The sequence below is a fragment of the Procambarus clarkii genome, chromosome 26 (genome assembly GCF_040958095.1).
Source record: "Procambarus clarkii isolate CNS0578487 chromosome 26, FALCON_Pclarkii_2.0, whole genome shotgun sequence".
NCBI classification, from domain to species: Eukaryota; Metazoa; Arthropoda; class Malacostraca; order Decapoda; family Cambaridae; genus Procambarus; species Procambarus clarkii.
Window position 1 is genome coordinate 44,092,459 of NC_091175.1, and position 17,814 is coordinate 44,110,272.

The 17,814-nt window shown below is 49.5% G+C and overlaps 1 protein-coding gene across 1 annotated transcript in view; it reads right to left on the reverse strand.

Annotated features, from left to right (window-relative positions):
• Positions 1-17,569, reverse strand: part of LOC123756886 (uncharacterized) — a 79,557-nt gene extending 61,988 nt beyond the window's left edge. The window contains 1 exon segment of the mRNA XM_045740287.2: positions 17,388-17,569. The gene's annotated coding sequence lies outside the window, so the exon portion shown is untranslated.
• Between the last annotated feature and the right edge of the window lie 245 nt (positions 17,570-17,814).

Sequence of the window (17,814 nt, forward strand, 5' to 3'; positions counted from 1 at the left end):
TCCATTATTTTTCTCATCCTCAAATCGGACATAGACAAGGACACAACCTATAGTACTGTATCACCCTTTGCAGATGACACTAGGCCAGACCTTTGTCATGTAGACCATGTAGACCAATACGTATCAGACATTTACAGATGACACTAGGATTTTCATGAGAGTAGACAACATAGAGACACGGCAAACCTCCAATCAGATGTAAATCAAGTCTTTCAATGGGCTACAGAAAATAATATGGTGTTTAATGAAGATAAGTTCCAGCTCTTCCGCTACGGAAAATATGAAAATATAAAAGCAGAAACCACGTACAAAACGCAGTCAAATCATAAATAACATCGAACGAAAAGACAATGTAAAGGATTTGGGTGTACTCATGTCGGAAGACCTTACCTTTAATTTAAAGAACACAATAAAGTAGCTGTCACAACTGCAAGAGAAATGACAGGTTGGATAACAAGAACTTTTCAAACTAGAGATGCTATACCAATGATGATACTCTTCAGGGGCCAGATTCACGAAGCAGTTACGCAAGTATTTACGAACGTGTACATCTTTCCTCAATCTTTGACGGCTTTCTTTACAACTTATTAAACAGTTTACAAGCATGAAAACGTCGCAACCAACTGTTGTTATTGTCATAAACAGCCTCCTGCAGCTTCGGAGTTAATTAACTGTTTAATAATTGTAAACAAACCCGCCAAAGATTGAGAAAAGAAGTACAGGTTCGTAGTGCTTGCGTAAATGCTTCGTGAATCTGGTCCCAGGACGCTTGTGATCTCTAGAGTGGAGTACTGCTACACAATGACAGCCCCTTTCATAGCTAGAGAAATTGCTGACCTGGAGAGCGTGCAGAGATCCTTTACTGCTAGAATCCACTCAGTAAAACATCTAAATTACTGGGACCGACTAAAGAGCCTAAATCTGCATTCTCTTGAGCGCGAATACAGCTCACCCACTAGAGGTGGGTGAGCCTCTAGTGTTGAGCCTCTAGTGTTGAGCCTCCAGTGTTGAGCCTCCAGTGTTGAGCCTCCAGTGTTGAGCCTCCAGTGTTGAGCCTCCAGTGTTGAGTCTCTAGTGTTGAGCCTCCAGTGTTGAGTCTCTAATGTTGAGCCTCCAGTGCTGAGCCTCCAGTGTTCAGCCTCCAGTGTTGAGTCTCTAGTGTTGAGCCTCCAGTGTTGAGCCTCCAGTGTTGAGTCTCTAGTGTTGAGCCTCCAGTGTTGAGTCTCTAATGCTGAGCCTCCAGTGCTGAGCCTCCAGTGTTCAGCCTCTAGTGTTGAGTCTCCAGTGCTGAGCCTCCAGTGCTGAGCCTCCAGTGCTTAGCCTCTAGTGTTGAGCCTCTACTGTTGAGTCTCTAGTGGTGAGCCTCTAGTGGTGAGCCTCCAGTGTTGAGCCTCCAGTGTTGAGCCTCCAGTGTTGAGTCTCCAGTGTTGAGTCTCCAGTGCTGAGCCTCCAGTGTTGAGCCTCCAGTGCTGAGCCTCCAGTGTTGAATCTCCAGTGCTGAGCCTCCAGTGCTGAATCTCCAGTGCTGAGCCTCCAGTGTTGAGCCTCCAGTGTTGAATCTCCAGTGCTGAGCCTCCAGTGCTGAGCCTCCAGTGCTGAGCCTCCAGTGTTGAGTCTCCAGTGCTGAGCCTCCAGTGCTGAGCCTCCAGTGCTGAGCCTCCAGTGTTGAGCCTCCAGTGCTGAGCCTCCAGTGTTGAGCCTCCAGTGTTGAGCCTCTAGTGCTGAGCCTTCAGTGCTGAGCCTCCAGTGCTAAGCCTCCAGTGTTGAGTCTCCAGTGTGAGTCTCCAGTACTGAGCCTCCAGTGCTGAGCCTCTAGTGTTGAGCCTCCAGTGTTGAGTCTCTAGTGTAGAGCCTCCAGTGTTGAGCCTCCAGTGTTGAGTTTCCAGTGTTGAGCCTCCAGTGCTGAGCCTCCAGTGCTGAGCCTCCAGTGCTGAGCCTCCAGTGCTGAGCCTCCAGTGTTGAGGCTCCAGTGTTGAGCCTCCAGTGTTGAGTTTCCAGTGTTGAGCCAATAGTGCTGAGCCTCCAGTGCTGAGCCTCCAGTGTTAAGCCTCCAGTGCTGAACCTCCAGTGTTGAGCCTCCAGTGCTGAGCCTCCAGTGTTGAGCCTCCAGTGCTGAGCCTCCAGTGTTGAGCCTCTAGTGTTGAGCCTCCAGTGTTGAGCCTCCAGTGTTGAGCCTCCAGTGTTGAGTTTCCAGTGTTGAGCCTCCAGTACTGAGCCTCCAGTGCTGAGCCTCCAGTGTTGAGCCTCCAGTGTTGAGCCTCCAGTGTTGAGCCTCCAGTGTTGAGCCTCTAGTGCTGAGCCTCCAGTGCTGAGCCTCCAGTGTTGAGCCTCCAGTGCTGAGCCTCCAGTGTTGAGCCTCCAGTGTTGAGCCTCTAGTGCTGAGCCTCCAGTGCTGAGCCTCCAGTGCTGAGCCTCCAGTGTTGAGCCTCCAGTGTTGAGCCTCCAGTGTTGAGCCTCCAGTGCTGAGCCTCCAGTGTTGAGCCTCCAGTGCTGAGCCTCCAGTGCTGAGCCTCCAGTGCTGAGCCTCCAGTGCTTGAGCCTCCAGTGCTGAGCCTGGAGGCTCAACACTGAGCATGTATTCTGCATTTCCTTCCGTGTCTTTCGCTTCAAGTATGTTGTTATTCTACTGTGCAAATATGGGACCTGGCCCTCCAATATCTTCCATGTATATATTATTTAATAATTTTCTCGTCTCCTTTCCAGAGTACAAGTTGAGAGCTTAGAGACGGTCTCAACAGTTTAGATATTTTATCGCTGTCTGTGCGTGCCGTATATGTTCTCTGTATTCCCACTAATTCAGCAATCTCTCCCGCTCTGAAAGGTGAAGTGAGTACCGAGCAATACTCAAGACGGGAACAGCACCAGGGATGTAAATAGTATTAGCCCTGCTGTGGGGTCTAGGGAGCCGAACGTTCTCCTAATCCATCCTATAATTTTCCTGGCTGAGGCTACATTTACTCCGTTAAGCTCCTTAAACATTAGGTCGTCAGACATTATATTTCCCAGATCTTTTACATGTTGTTCTCCTTCTATGATACATTTCCACCATACCTAAGTATCTCGAACTTATCCTGTTATTTATCATGATATAATATATTATGTTTCATTTATCATGAAACATCATGTTATTTTCCGTTGCCCAATCAGACTTTATTAATATAAGCTTATCATTTTTCAGTGTCTTCTACAGAGGAAATTTTCATGCTGATTTTTGTATTATTAAAAAAGGATGACACGAAGCTGTGACTAGTATTTTGTCTATATCATAGATACGAATGAGAAAGAGCAGTGGTGCAAGGATTCTGCCCTGGGGTACGAAGCACTTACGAACCTGTACATCTTTTCTCAAACTTTGACGGCTTTGTTTACAATTATTAAAACAGTTAATGAGCTCCGAAGCACCAGGAGGCTGTTTATAACAATAACTACAGTTGACTGGGAAGTTTTCATGCTTGTAAACTGTTAAATAGATGTAACCAAAGTCCGTCAAAGATTGAGGAAAGATGTACACGTTCGCAAGTACTTGCGTAACTGCTTCGTGGATCTGGCCACGAAGAATCGTGAAGAACTGCTTCGTGAATCTGGCCACTGGGATACAGAGTTTTTCAGTACACTTGGGCTTGATCTTATTTGATTGACCGTCACTCTCTGCATTTTGGTTGTCACAAAATTGAAAATCCAACGCCACATTGTAGCCGTTATTCCAGTTGATCTCATTCTGTGGGTTATTAATCCATGGTCACATATATCAAATGCCTTTGCAAAACCTGTGAATACAACACATGCATTTTGTTTTTCTTCTAACACTTCTGTGATTCTGTCATAGTGATTGATTAGTTGCGAAAGACGGGATCGTCCCGCTATAAATCCAGTTGACATAGGAGTGTCAAGGGTCAGTTGACCTAGGTTGTGAAGTTCATTATTTGTCATAAAACTTGAGACTTGATTCGTAATCACTGTTTCAAAACTTGTATTATATGTGACGTCAGTACAACTGGTCTATAGTTTTTTTGCCAAAGCTTTACTACCCCCTTTGTGCAGAGTAGCTATATCTGCTGATTTAAGTGCTGCTGGTATCTCCCCTGTATCCAGGCTCTTTCTCCATATTACACTGAGTGCTCGCTACTGGTACTTAATTTAACATTTCTGTGTGAATATAGACTTCCCTGAGTCTGGACTTGGGCCTGAGTGCATGGGCATGTTGTCAATTTATATTTCAAAGACTTGTGTGTTTGTGTTAATATAAGTGATATTGTCTGGGGTTTGGATGACAATTATAAAGAAGCTGTTCAGATCTTCCACTGTCATGTTGTTTCTTGAGGTGCTGAACACTGCCTCACACTGGCCTCTTAGGATTTACTGGATTGTTAGTATTATTTAGGCTTTCAGAGGAAGAAAGGTCCAGGAACGATTGGTTAAGGTAAGAAACCTAGACACGAATAGGTAGAATGTGAGGGAGACGATGAACCAATAAAGGGGAAGGGGGTGACGGGGGGAGAGAACACGAAGGGTAAGGGGAGTGACAAGGGGAGAGAGGACACCGAGAGGGTCGAGAATAAATGGGTTGAGAGTATTGAAAGGGTGATGGGGAGAGGAAGAAAGACAAGAGTGGAAGCATAAAGCAAGGGCAGAGAGAGAGAAAGGGGTAAATCAGAGAGGGGACACACGCAGGAACAAGGGGACGACAGGGGAGTGAGGGAAGAGTGAGAGAGAGAGAGGGGAGACCTCGCATACTTTACGATTAAAAATTATCCTCTGTTGAGTAATTGACGGTGGTTCCCCAGGCTGGGGTGAGGGGTCACGACCAGGGGACCTGGGGTGAGGGGTCACGACCAGAGGTTCCCCTGGCTGGGGTGAGGGGTCACGACCAGGGGACCTAGGGTGAGGGGTGAGGGGTCACGACCAGGGGACCTGGGGCTGGGGTGAGGGGTCACGACCAGAGGTTCCCCAGGCTGGGGTGAGGGGTCACGACCAGAGGTTCCCCAGGCTGGGGTGAGGGGTCACGACCAGAGGTTCCCCAGGCTGGGGTGAGGGGTCACGACCAGAGGTTCCCCAGGCTGGGGTGAGGGGTCACGACCAGAGGTTCCCCAGGCTGGGGTGAGGGGTCACGACCAGAGGTTCCCCAGGCTGGGGTGAGGGGTCACGACCAGAGGTTCCCCAGGCTGGGGTGAGGGGTCACGACCAGAGGTTCCCCAGGCTGGGGTGAGGGGTCACGACCAGAGGTTCCCCAGGCTGGGGTGAGGGGTCACGACCAGAGGTTCCCCAGGCTGGGGTGAGGGGTCACGACCAGACGACCTGAGGTGAGGGGTCACGACCAGAGGGTCTGGGGTGAGGGGTCACGACCAGGGGACCTGGGGCTGGGGTGAGGGGTCACGACCAGGGGACCTGGGACTGGGGTGAGGGGTCACGACCAGGGGACCTGGGGCTGGGGTGAGGGGTCACGACCAGGGGACCTGGGGCTGGGGTGAGGGGTCACGACCAGGGGACCTGGGGCTGGGGTGAGGGGTCACGACCAGGGGACCTGGGGCTGGGGTGAGGGGTCACGACCAGGGGACCTGGGGTGAGGGGTCACGACTAGAGGGGCTGGGGCTCTGGAACACCCCACCATGGGAGTAAGAACACCCCACCATGGGAGTAAGAACACCCAACCATGTGAGTAAGAACACCCCACCATGGGAGTAAGAACACCCCACCATGGGAGTAAAAACACCCCACTATGAGAGTAAGAACACCCCACCATGGGAGTAAGAACAAGCCAACATGGGAGTAAGAACACCCCACCATGGGAGTAAGAACACCCCACCATGGGAGTAAGAACACCCCACCATGGGAGTAAGAACACCCCACCATGGGAGTAAGAACACCCCACCATGGGAGTAAGAACACCCCACCATGGGAGTAAGAACACCCCACCATGGGAGTAAGAACACCCCACCATGAGAGTAAGAACACCCCACTATGAGAGTAAGAACACCCCACCATGGGAGTAAGAACACCCCACCATGAGAGTAAGAACACCCCACCATGGGAGTAAGAACAAGCCACCATGGGAGTAAGAACAAGCCACCATGGGAGTAAGAACACCTTACCATGAGAGTAAGAACACCCCACCATGGGAGTAAGAACAAGCCACCATGGGAGTAAGAACACCCCACCATGAGAGTAAGAACACCCCACCATGGGAGTAAGAACAAGCCACCATGGGAATAAGAACAAGCCACCATGGGAGTAAGAACACCTTACCATGAGAGTAAGAACAAGCCACCATGAGAGTAAGAACACCCCACCATGGGAGTAAGAACAAGCCACCATGGGAGTAAGAACACCCCACAATGGGAGTAAGAACACCCCACCATGGGAGTAAGAACACCCCACCATGTGAGTAAGAACACCCCACCATGTGAGTAAGAACACCCCACCATGGGAGTAAGAACACCCCACCATGTGAGTAAGAACAAGCCACCATGGGAGTAAGAACACCCCACCATGGGAGTAAGAACACCCCACCATGGGAGTAAGAACACCCCACCATGGGAGTAAGAACAAGCCACCATGAGAGTAAGAACACAACCTACTATGAGAGTAAGAACAAGCCACCATGGGAGTAAGAACACCCCACCATGGGAGTAAGAACACCCCACCATGGGAGTAAGAACACCCCACCATGAGAGTAAGAACACCTCACCATGGGAGTAAGAACAAGCCACCATGGGAGTAAGAACACAACCTACTATGAGAGTAAGAACAAGCCACCATGAGAGTAAGAACACCCCACCATGAGAGTAAGAACACCCCACCATGGGAGTAAGAACACCCCACCATGGGAGTAAGAACACCCCACCATGGGACTAAGAACACCCCACCATGGGAGTAAGAACAAGCCACCATGGGAGTAAGAACAAGCCACCATGGGAGTAAGAACACCCCACCATGGGAGTAAGAACACCCCACCATGGGAGTAAGAACACCCCACCATGGGAGTAAGAACACCCCACCATGAGAGTAAGAACACCCCACCATGGGAGTAAGAACACCCCACCATGAGAGTAAGAACACCCCACCATGGGAGTAAGAACACCCCACCATGGGAGTAAGAACACCCCACCATGGGACTAAGAACACCCCACCATGGGAGTAAGAACACCCCACCATGGGAGTAAGAACACCCCACCATGGGAGTAAGAATACCCCACCATGGGAGTAAGAACAAGCCACCATGAGAGTAAGAACACCCCACCATGGGAGTAAGAATACCCCACCATGGGAGTAAGAACACCCCACCATGGGAGTAAGAACACCCCACCATGGGAGTAAGAATACCCCACCATGGGAGTAAGAACACCCCACCATGGGAGTAAGAACACCCCACCATGAGAGTAAGAACACCCCACCATGGGAGTAAGAATACCCCACCATGGGAGTAAGAACCCCCTACCATGGGAGTAAGAACACCCCACCATGAGAGTAAGAACACCCCACCATGGGAGTAAGAACACCCCGCCATGAGAGTAAGAACACCCCACCATGGGAGTAAGAACACCCCACCATGTGAGTAAGAACACCCCACCATGGGAGTAAGAACACCCCACTATGGGAGTAAGAACACCCCACCATGGGAGTAAGAACACCCCACTATGGGAGTAAGAACACCCCACTATGGGAGTAAGAACACCCCACCATGGGAGTAAGAACAAGCCACCATGGGAGGAAGAACACCCCATCATGGCAGTAAGAACACCCCACCATGGGAGTAAGAACACCTAACCATGGGAGTAAGAACAAGCCACCATGAGAGTAAGAACACCCCACCATGGGAGTAAGAACACCCCACCATGGGAGTAAGAACAAGCCACCATGGGAGTAAGAACACTTCACCATGAGAGTAAGAACACCCCACCATGGGAGTAAGAACACAACCTACTATGAGAGTAAGAACACTTCACCATGAGAGTAAGAACACCCCACCATGAGAGTAAGAACAAGCCACCATGAGAGTAAGAACACCCCACCATGAGAGTAAGAACACCCCACCATGAGAGTAAGAACACCCCACCATGAGAGTAAGAACAAGCCACCATGAGAGTAAGAACACCCCACCATGGGAGTAAGAACAAGCCACCATGAGAGTAAGAACACCCCACCATGGGAGTAAGAACAAGCCCGGAACCTGAAGATGCCAACACAGAAGACACTGTTCAACATGCCACGCCCACTACACCTGATTAATCTTTGTATGTGTTTCGTACCATTTTTTTATTCGTCCCTATTACGTCCCCCATTTAAGCCCTATTCGTCCTCCCTTTACGCTGTACTCCTCACCTACTTGTATTATGTACCTGTCCTCCCTAAATGAATAAATCCAATTCGCTCAGAACAGTCTCTGGGCGTCCCAGTTCATACCGACTCTAAATCCTCGCTCCAAGCATTGTTATCCTGCCAGCACAGAGATAATATACAACTCATCACAGAAATCCAACATATAGGGGAAAGAAGCACACAATCTAGGGCTGTCAATCATTCTAAATTGGATTCAAAGTCACATTGACATTACCACTGCTCTATCTGTTGTAGGTTAAAATACCTCCAAGTTTTTCACAGATTAAGGAGCAAATCAAGAAGAAAATATTCTCAACTATCAAAAGTCGCCACAGAGCCAAAGTAGCGGAAGGAAGATCCACTGCGATATGGTACGAACATGCCACTGGTTACTCCTCTTTCAAGCCTGGCAAAAAGATATCCAGAGACATTGCAGTAGCCATACACAGACTCAGACTTGGTTACAAGTGCTGCTGGGAGGAAATGAACCCAATAGTTAAAGAGTGTCACATCTGTGGAACTGAGGCAGAGGAGCCACTATTGCATTACTTACTGGAATGTGAAGCTACTGAAGCCCTGCGCATCAAACAAGAGCAGCTGTATTAGATGCAAAATCCACAGGGACTACAATAGTTATGAAAGCAGTTAAAGACTGGGACACACTAGTGAACACTGTTCATCTACATCCGCCACCAACATAATGTTATTTTCTGGCTGACGCAATATTTGCTTGGTAATGCTCCCTAAACGTTAGATCGTCGGACATCATTATTCCCAAATCCTTGACATGCTGTTTTCCTTCTATGGGCAGATTCGATTGTGTTTTGTACCCTGTATTATGTTTAAGGTCCTCATTTTCGCCGTAAGTGAGTACCAGAAATTTATCACTGTTAAACATCATGTTATTTTCTGCTGCCCAATCGAAAACTTTGTTGATATCTGCTTGTAATTTTTTAACGTCTTCAACAGAGGTAATTTTCATGCTGATTTTTGTATTATCTGCAAAAGGATGACACGAAGCTGTGACGTGAATTTTTGTCTATATCTGATATGAGAATAAGGAACAGCAGCGGTGCAAGGACTGTACCTTGAGGTACAGAGCTTTTAACTGCTCTTGGACTCGATTTTATTTTATTGACTGTTACTCTCTGTGTTCTGTTCGACAGGAAATGAAGTATCCAGCGTCCTACTTTTCCAGTTATTCCCATTGACCTCATTTTGTGAGCTATCACCCCATGGTCACATTTGTCGAACGCCTTTGCAAAGTCTGTGTATACAACATCTGCATTTTGCTTTTCTTCTAGGGCTTCTGTGATTTTGTCATAGTGGTTGAGTAACTGTGACAGACAGGATCTTACCGCTCTAAATCCATGTTGTCCTGGGTTGTGCAACTCATTATTTTCCATAAAACTAGAAATTTGATTCCTAATCACTCTTTCAAACACTTTTATTATGTGTGATGTTAGTGCAACTGGCCTATAATTTTTTGCCAAGGCTTTACTCCCCCCTTGTGCCGAGGAGCTATATCTGCAGATTTAAGTGTAAAGATTCAATGTAAAGTGTCCTCTCCTAACCTGCCAGAGGACCCAAAACAGAAAACGGGACAGTACTTTACTTTCGCCAACCGCTTCCATTTTCTAGTACGACTATTTTTTACTTTATGTAACGCCTACGAGGGAAAAGTGACGTTCTTTGTAGGAGGACAGGTTGTAGGAGGACAGGTTGTAGGAGGACAGGTTGTAGGAGGACAGATTGTAGGAGGACAGATTGTAGGAGGACAGGTTGTAGGAGGACAGGTTGTTGGAGGACAGATTGTAGGATGACAGGTTGTAGGAGGACAGGTTGTAGGAGGACAGGTTGTTGGAGGACAGGTTGTAGGAGGACAGGTTGTTGGAGGACAGGTTGTAGGAGGACAGGTTGTTGGAGGACAGATTGTAGGACAGGTTGTAGGAGGACAGGTTGTAGGAGGACAGGTTGTAGGAGGACAGGTTGTTGGAGGACATGTTGTAGGAGGACAGGTTGTAGGAGGACAGGTTGTTGGAGGACAGATTGTTGGAGGACAGATTGTAGGAGGACAGGTTGTAGGAGGACAGGTTGTTGGAGGACAGGTTGTTGGAGGACAGGTTGTAGGAGGACAGGTTGTAGGAGGACAGGTTGTTGGAGGACAGGTTGTTGGAGGACAGGTTGTAGGAGGACAGGTTGTAGGAGGACAGGTTGTAGGAGGACAGGTTGTAGGAGGACAGGTTGTAGGAGGACAGGTTGTAGGAGGACAGGTTGTTGGAGGACAGGTTGTAGGAGGACAGGTTGTTGGAGGACAGATTGTTGGAGGACAGATTGTAGGAGGACAGGTTGTAGGAGGACAGGTTGTTGGAGGACAGGTTGTAGGAGGACAGGTTGTTGGAGGACAGATTGTAGGAGGACAGGTTGAAGGGAGGACAGGTTGTAGGGGGACAGGCTGTAGGAGGACAGGTTGTTGGACAGATTGTTGGACAGATTGTAGGAGGACAGGTTGTAGTGGGACAGGTTGTAGGAGGACAGGTTGTAGGAGGACAGGTTGTAGGACAGGCTGCAGGAGGACAGGTTGAAGGGAGGACAGGTTGTAGGGGGACAGGCTGTAGGAGGACAGGTTGTAGGGGGGACAGGTTGTAGGGGGGACAGGTTGTAGGGGGACAGGTTGTAGGAGGACAGGCTGTAGGAGGACAGGTTGTAGGGGGGACAGGTTGTAGGGGGGACAGGTTGTAATGGGGGACAGGTTGTAGGGGGACAGGTTGTAGGAGGACAGGTTGTTGGACAGATTGTTGGACAGATTGTAGGAGGACAGGTTGTAGTGGGACAGGTTGTAGGAGGACAGGTTGCAGGAGGACAGGTTGTAGGGGGACTATCCCGCCTGCGGCATGCATGAGTTTACTATCCATCATACAATATATGAAGTTCCTCAACATCCAGCCTGTACTTGCAGATATTATCCACAATCTGCCTGTAACTAACGTCAGTGTAACAAACAACTGTTATTATCCAGCCTGCAGCTGTCACAAGATCACCCTGGCCAGCCTGCAGCTGTCACAAGGTCACCCTAGCCAGCCTGCAGCTGTCACAAGGTCACCCTGGCCAGCCTGCAGCTGTCACAAGGTCACCCTGGCCAGCCTGCAGCTGTCACAAGGTCACACAGGCCAGCCTGCAGCTGTCACAAGGTCACCCTGGCCAGCCTGCAGCTGTCACAAGGTCACCCTGGCCAGCCTGCAGCTGTCACAAGGTCACACAGGCCAGCCTGTAACTGTCACAAGGTCACACAGGCCAGTCTGTAACTGTCACAAGGTCACCCTGGCCAGCCTGCAACTGTCACAAGGTCACACAGGCCAGTCTGTAACTGTCACAAGGTCACACAGGCCAGTCTGTAACTGTCACAAGGTCACACAGGCCAGCCTGCAGCTGTCACAAGGTCACCCTGGCCAGCCTGCAGCTGTCACAAGGTCACACAGGCCAGCCTGCAGCTGTCACAAGGTCACACAGACCAGCCTGCAGCTGTCACAAGGTCACACTGGCCGGCCTGCAATGGATTATGAGAACGTTTAAATCCAGGGACCCCACAGCAATGCTAATACTATTTAAATCTCTGGTGCTGTCCCGTCTTGAGTATTGCTCGGTACTCACTTCACCTTTCAGAGCGGGAGAGATTGCTGAATTAGTGGGAATACAGAGAACATATACGGCACGCACAGACGCGATAAGACATCTAAATTATTGAGACCGTCTCAAAGCTCTCAAAATGTAATCTTTGTAAAGGAGACGAGAAAGGGATCAAATAATATATACATGAAAGATACTTGAAGGCCAGGTCCCAAACTTGTACTGTACAATAGCAACATACTGGAGCGAAATGTAAAGAAGGAAATGCAAAATAGAACCGGTAAAGAGTAGAGGTGCCATAGGCACTATCAGAGAACACTGAACATCAGAGGTCCACAGCTGTTCAACACACTCCCAACATGCATTAGAAATATTGCCCGAACGAAGTTATTCAAGATGCACTTGGACAGGTTCTTACAAGAAGTGCCTGACCAACACAAAAACACAATTAAAGAACTGAATGCGAAGCTTGCAATTAAGATTCCTGTGTTACTTACAGGGGGAAACAGGAGAAGCAAAAAATGGCATCACAGATCAGTCTGCTACCTCGAAGAGCTTCACCTGCTTGAGCAAGCCCGTGAACTCCTGCCTGTAGAGAGGTTACCTCCCTGGGAGGATGACTCATGCAAGATCATCATCAATGAAATGGCAATGAAAAAATCCAACATGATACCACAAGAAATGAGGCACAAGTAAGTATCTTGAGGAAATCTATAAAGAAGCCGGAGATGAATTAAATCAAATCTACACTGACGGGTCATCTAACCCTGTCAATGGCAGGGCTGGTGCAGCATACACGGTAATCAAGGATAATACTTTCCAACGCAGAAATGAAGAAAAAGCACGTATAGAGAACTATGCCTCTTCAAAGCAGAGCTAACTGCCATTGTTATGGCGTTAAGGTTTCTTGAACGGAACACTAATGGTGCAGTGATTTGCACTGATTCAAAAGCAGCACTGCAAAGCCTAAGTAAAAATCGGGCAGAAAATCTTGCAATAGTCGCTGAAATTAAGAAAGCTGTGAGAGTACTTACCAATCAGAGAAGAGTCATCAAGTTTCTGTGGATCCCCTCCCATGTTGGGGATCCCCTCCCATGTTGGGGATCCCTTCCCATGTTGAGGATCCCCTCCCATGTTGGGGATCCCCTCCCATGTTGGGGATCCCCTCCCATGTTGGGGATCTCCATCCCATGTTGAGGATCCCCTCCCATGTTGGGGATCCCCTCCCATGTTGGGGATCCCCTCCCATGTTGGGGATCTCCATCCCATGTTGGGGATCCCCTCCCATGTTGGGGATCCCTTCCCATGTTGAGGATCCCCTCCCATGTTGGGGATCCTCTCCCATGATGGGGATCCCCTCCCATGTTGGGGATCCCCTCCCATGTTGGGGATCCCCTCCCATGTTGTGGATCCCCTCCCATGTTGGGGATCCCCTCCCATGTTGTGGATCCCTTCCCATGTTGTGGATCCCCTCCCATGTTGGGGATCCCTTCCCATGTTGAGGATCCCCTCCCATGTTGGAGATCCTCTCCCATGTTGGGGATCCCCTCCCATGTTGGGGATCCTCTCCCATGTTGGGGATCCCCTCCCATGTTGGGGATCCCCTCCCATGTTGGGGATCCCCTCCCATGTTGTGGATCCCCTCCCATGTTGGGGATCCTCTCCCATCTTGTGGATCCCTTCCCATGTTGTGGATCCCCTCCCATGTTGGGGATCCCTTCCCATGTTGAGGATCCCCTCCCATGTTGGGGATCCTCTCCCATGTTGTGGATCCCCTCCCATGTTGGGGATCCCCTCCCATGTTGGGGATCCCCTCCCATGTTGGAATATGTGGGAATGAACGAGCAGATGTGCTGGCTGCTGAAGGCGCTGAAGGAGACCATATTGAATACTTCATACCCAAGACTCAACTACAAATTAGAGGTATTATCAGGCAACATCACCGTGACAAGGTAACTGAGGAAAGGAGGATAGAAGCACAAACCAGTGAATCTGTACGATGGTACAACATGGTTGCAGCTGGCAATCCCAATCATTATGGACGAAGAGGAGGAGGACGAGGGAGAGAATCAGTATTAGCGAGAATCCATCTTAGATAGAAATATCCACGGAAATTCGGAATGGGAACAACATTTGAGCAGCGGAGTTGCAGAATCTGTAGTGAGAGTGATGGACGCCGCCTTGACCACTAACTGAGAGAATGTGAACCTCTAAGTCATTAGAAATATGTGTAGAATAACAAACCCCACAAGAATAGAACCAGTGAAGAGCAGAGGTGCCATAGTCACAATCAGAGAACACTGTATAAACATCAGAGATCCGCGGTTGTTCAACGTCCTCCCAGCGAGCATAAGAAATATTGCCGGAACAACCGTGGACATCTTCAAGAGGAAACAAGATTGTTTTCATCAAGAAGTGCCAGACCAACCGGGCTGTGATGGATATGTTTGCCTGCGGGCAGCTCCCAGCAACAGCATGGTGGATCAAGTTATCTCAAGTCGAGCCTGGCCTCAGGCCAGGATGGAGCAGTAGAACTCCCGAAACCCTGTACAGGTATGTAACTCTCACAAGGTCACACAGGCCAGCCTGCACCTGTCACGAGGCCACACTGGCCAGCCTGCAGTTGTCACGAGACCACACTGGCCAGCCTGTAACTCTCACAAGGTCACACTGGCCAGCCTGTAACACTCACAAGGTCACACAGGCCAGCCTGCAGCTGTCACGAGGCCACACTGGCCAGCCTGTAACTGTCACAAGGTCACACAGGCCAGCCTGCAGTTGTCACGAGGCCACAGGCCAGCCTGCAGCTGTCACGAGGCCACAGGCCAGCCTGCAGCTGTCACGAGGCCACACTGGCCAGCCTGTAACTGTCACAAGGTCACACAGGCCAGCCTGCAGCTGTCACAAGGTCACACAGGCCAGCCTGCAGCTGTCACAAGGTCACACATGCAAGCCTGCAGCTGTCACAAGGTCACACTGGCCAGCCTGTAACTCATAAGGTCATACAGGCCAGCCTGTAACTGTCACAAGGTCACACAGGCCAGCCTGCAGCTGTCACGAGGCCACAGGCCAGCCTGCAGCTGTCACAAGGTTACAGGCCAGCCTGCAGTTGTCACAAGGTTACAGGCCAGCCTGCAGCTGTCACAAGGTTACAGGCCAGCCTGCAGCTGTCACAAGATTACAGGCCAGCCTGCAGCTGTCACAAGGTTACAGGCCAGCCTGCAGTTGTCACAAGGTTACAGGCCAGCCTGCAGTTGTCACAAGGTTACAGGCCAGCCTGCAGCTGTCACAAGGTTACAGGCCAGCCTGCAGCTGTCACAAGATTACAGGCCAGCCTGCAGCTGTCACAAGGTTACAGGTCAGCCTGCAGTTGTCACAAGGTTACAGGCCAGCCTGCAGTTGTCACAAGGTTACAGGCCAGCCTGCAGTTGTCACAAGGTTACAGGCCAGCCTGCAGCTGTCACAAGGTTACAGGCCAGCCTGCAGTTGTCACAAGGTTACAGGCAAGCCTGCAGTTGTCACAAGGTTACAGGCCAGCCTGCAGTTGTCACAAGGTTACAGGCCAGCCTGCAGCTGTCACAAGGTTACAGGCCAGCCTGCAGTTGTCACAAGGTTACAGGCCAGCCTGCAGTTGTCACAAGGTTACAGGCCAGCCTGCAGTTGTCACAAGGTTACAGGCCAGCCTGCAGCTGTCACAAGGTTACAGGCCAGCCTGCAGTTGTCACAAGGTTACAGGCCAGCCTGCAGTTGTCACAAGGTTACAGGCCAGCCTGCAGCTGTCACAAGGTTACAGGCCAGCCTGCAGCTGTCACAAGATTACAGGCCAGCCTGCAGCTGTCACAAGGTTACAGGCCAGCCTGCAGCTGTCACAAGATTACAGGCCAGCCTGCAGCTGTCACAAGGTTACAGGCCAGCCTGCAGCTGTCACAAGATTACAGGCCAGCCTGCAGCTGTCACAAGGTTACAGGCCAGCCTGCAGTTGTCACAAGGTTACAGGCCAGCCTGCAGTTGTCACAAGGTTACAGGCCACCCTGCAGCTGTCACAAGGTTACAGGCCAGCCTGCAGCTGTCACAAGGTTACAGGCCAGCCTGCAGCTGTCACAAGATTACAGGCCAGCCTGCAACTGTCACAAGGTTACAGGCCAGCCTGCAGCTGTCACAAGGTTACAGGCCAGCCTGCAATTGTCACAAGGTTACAGGCCAGCCTGCAGCTGTCACAAGGTTACAGGCCAGCCTGCAGTTGTCACAAGGTTACAGGCCAGCCTGCAGCTGTCACAAGGTTACAGGCCAGCCTGCAGTTGTCACAAGGTTACAGGCCAGCCTGCAGCTGTCACAAGGTTACAGGCCAGCCTGCAGCTGTCACAAGGTTACAGGCCAGCCTGCAGTTGTCACAAGGTTACAGGCCAGCCTGCAGCTGTCACAAGGTTACAGGCCAGCCTGCAGCTGTCACAAGGTTACAGGCCAGCCTGCAGTTGTCACAAGGTTACAGGCCAGCCTGCAGTTGTCACAAGGTTACAGGCCAGCCTGCAGCTGTCACAAGGTTACAGGCCAGCCTGCAGCTGTCACAAGGTTACAGGCCAGCCTGCAGTTGTCACAAGGTTACAGGCCAGCCTGCAGCTGTCACAAGGTTACAGGCCAGCCTGCAGCTGTCACAAGGTTACAGGCCAGCCTGCAGTTGTCACAAGGTTACAGGCCAGCCTGCAGCTGTCACAAGGTTACAGGCCAGCCTGCAGTTGTCACAAGGTTACAGGCCAGCCTGCAGCTGTCACAAGGTTACAGGCCAGCCTGCAGCTGTCACAAGGTTACAGGCCAGCCTGCAGTTGTCACAAGGTTACAGGCCAGCCTGCAAGACATGTGTTCAGGCAATACTATGAGCAACCCGGCCTGTAATTCATCGGAAATTTCTATATTTTACATTTGTGTTTACCATTGTCTGGAACAGGATGTGTGTTAGGCTTATCCAAGATGCAACCCACAACAGTCGTCTAGCTCCCGGATATGTTCTAACTACATCGGGTTTAGGCCTAAATAAACGTGCCCAACCGTCTTGACCAGACATGAGACTCGACCAATGTGGGGTCCAATCAGCTATAAGCCGACTGCACGGCCTAGGCTCTTGAGCACCCATTATTCGCAATTTATATATATATATATATATATATATATATATATATATATATATATATATATATATATATATATATATATATATATATATATATATATATATATAATAACGCAAGGTTTTCAACTAACATGTCAGCGTCGTACAAATGGCATTAAATTACAGAAATTGTTGACACTAATCTGTAATAAATAGTTACTTTCTCGTATATGTTTATTTGGTTAACTACAGCCGGATTTATCACTAAAAAACTGAGCCTTATGGGGGCTGGCAATTAGTTCACATACATTAAATATATAACAATAAAAATCGAACTCACCTGATTAATAAATGTTTGTATATCACCAGCGTGTTGCTCCAATTTATATTAAAGGAATCACATATATGTGTTTGGTTCTCATCTCATTTATATAAGAGCCGGCAAAACAACAACTGCCTTTCCAAAATAGGGAACGCACAAAACTTCCCAAGATTAACGAGAGACACACCCTCACTCCTCAACACACAGATGCGAACTGGCGGGAGAGACCCGCAATCAGCGAGCAGACCCCTCGCTCTGCCTGGGACGTGCTGCCGGCGACGGGACAAACATGTCGTACCGCTTCCGTCACAAGTTTCCACTTCATTCATAAGCTATACCAGATAATAACGACAATAATACACATTTAACACTGACAGTATAACGGGAAATAAATAACGATACTTATTTAAAAATTACAATATCATTAATAGTTCTGAGAATAACT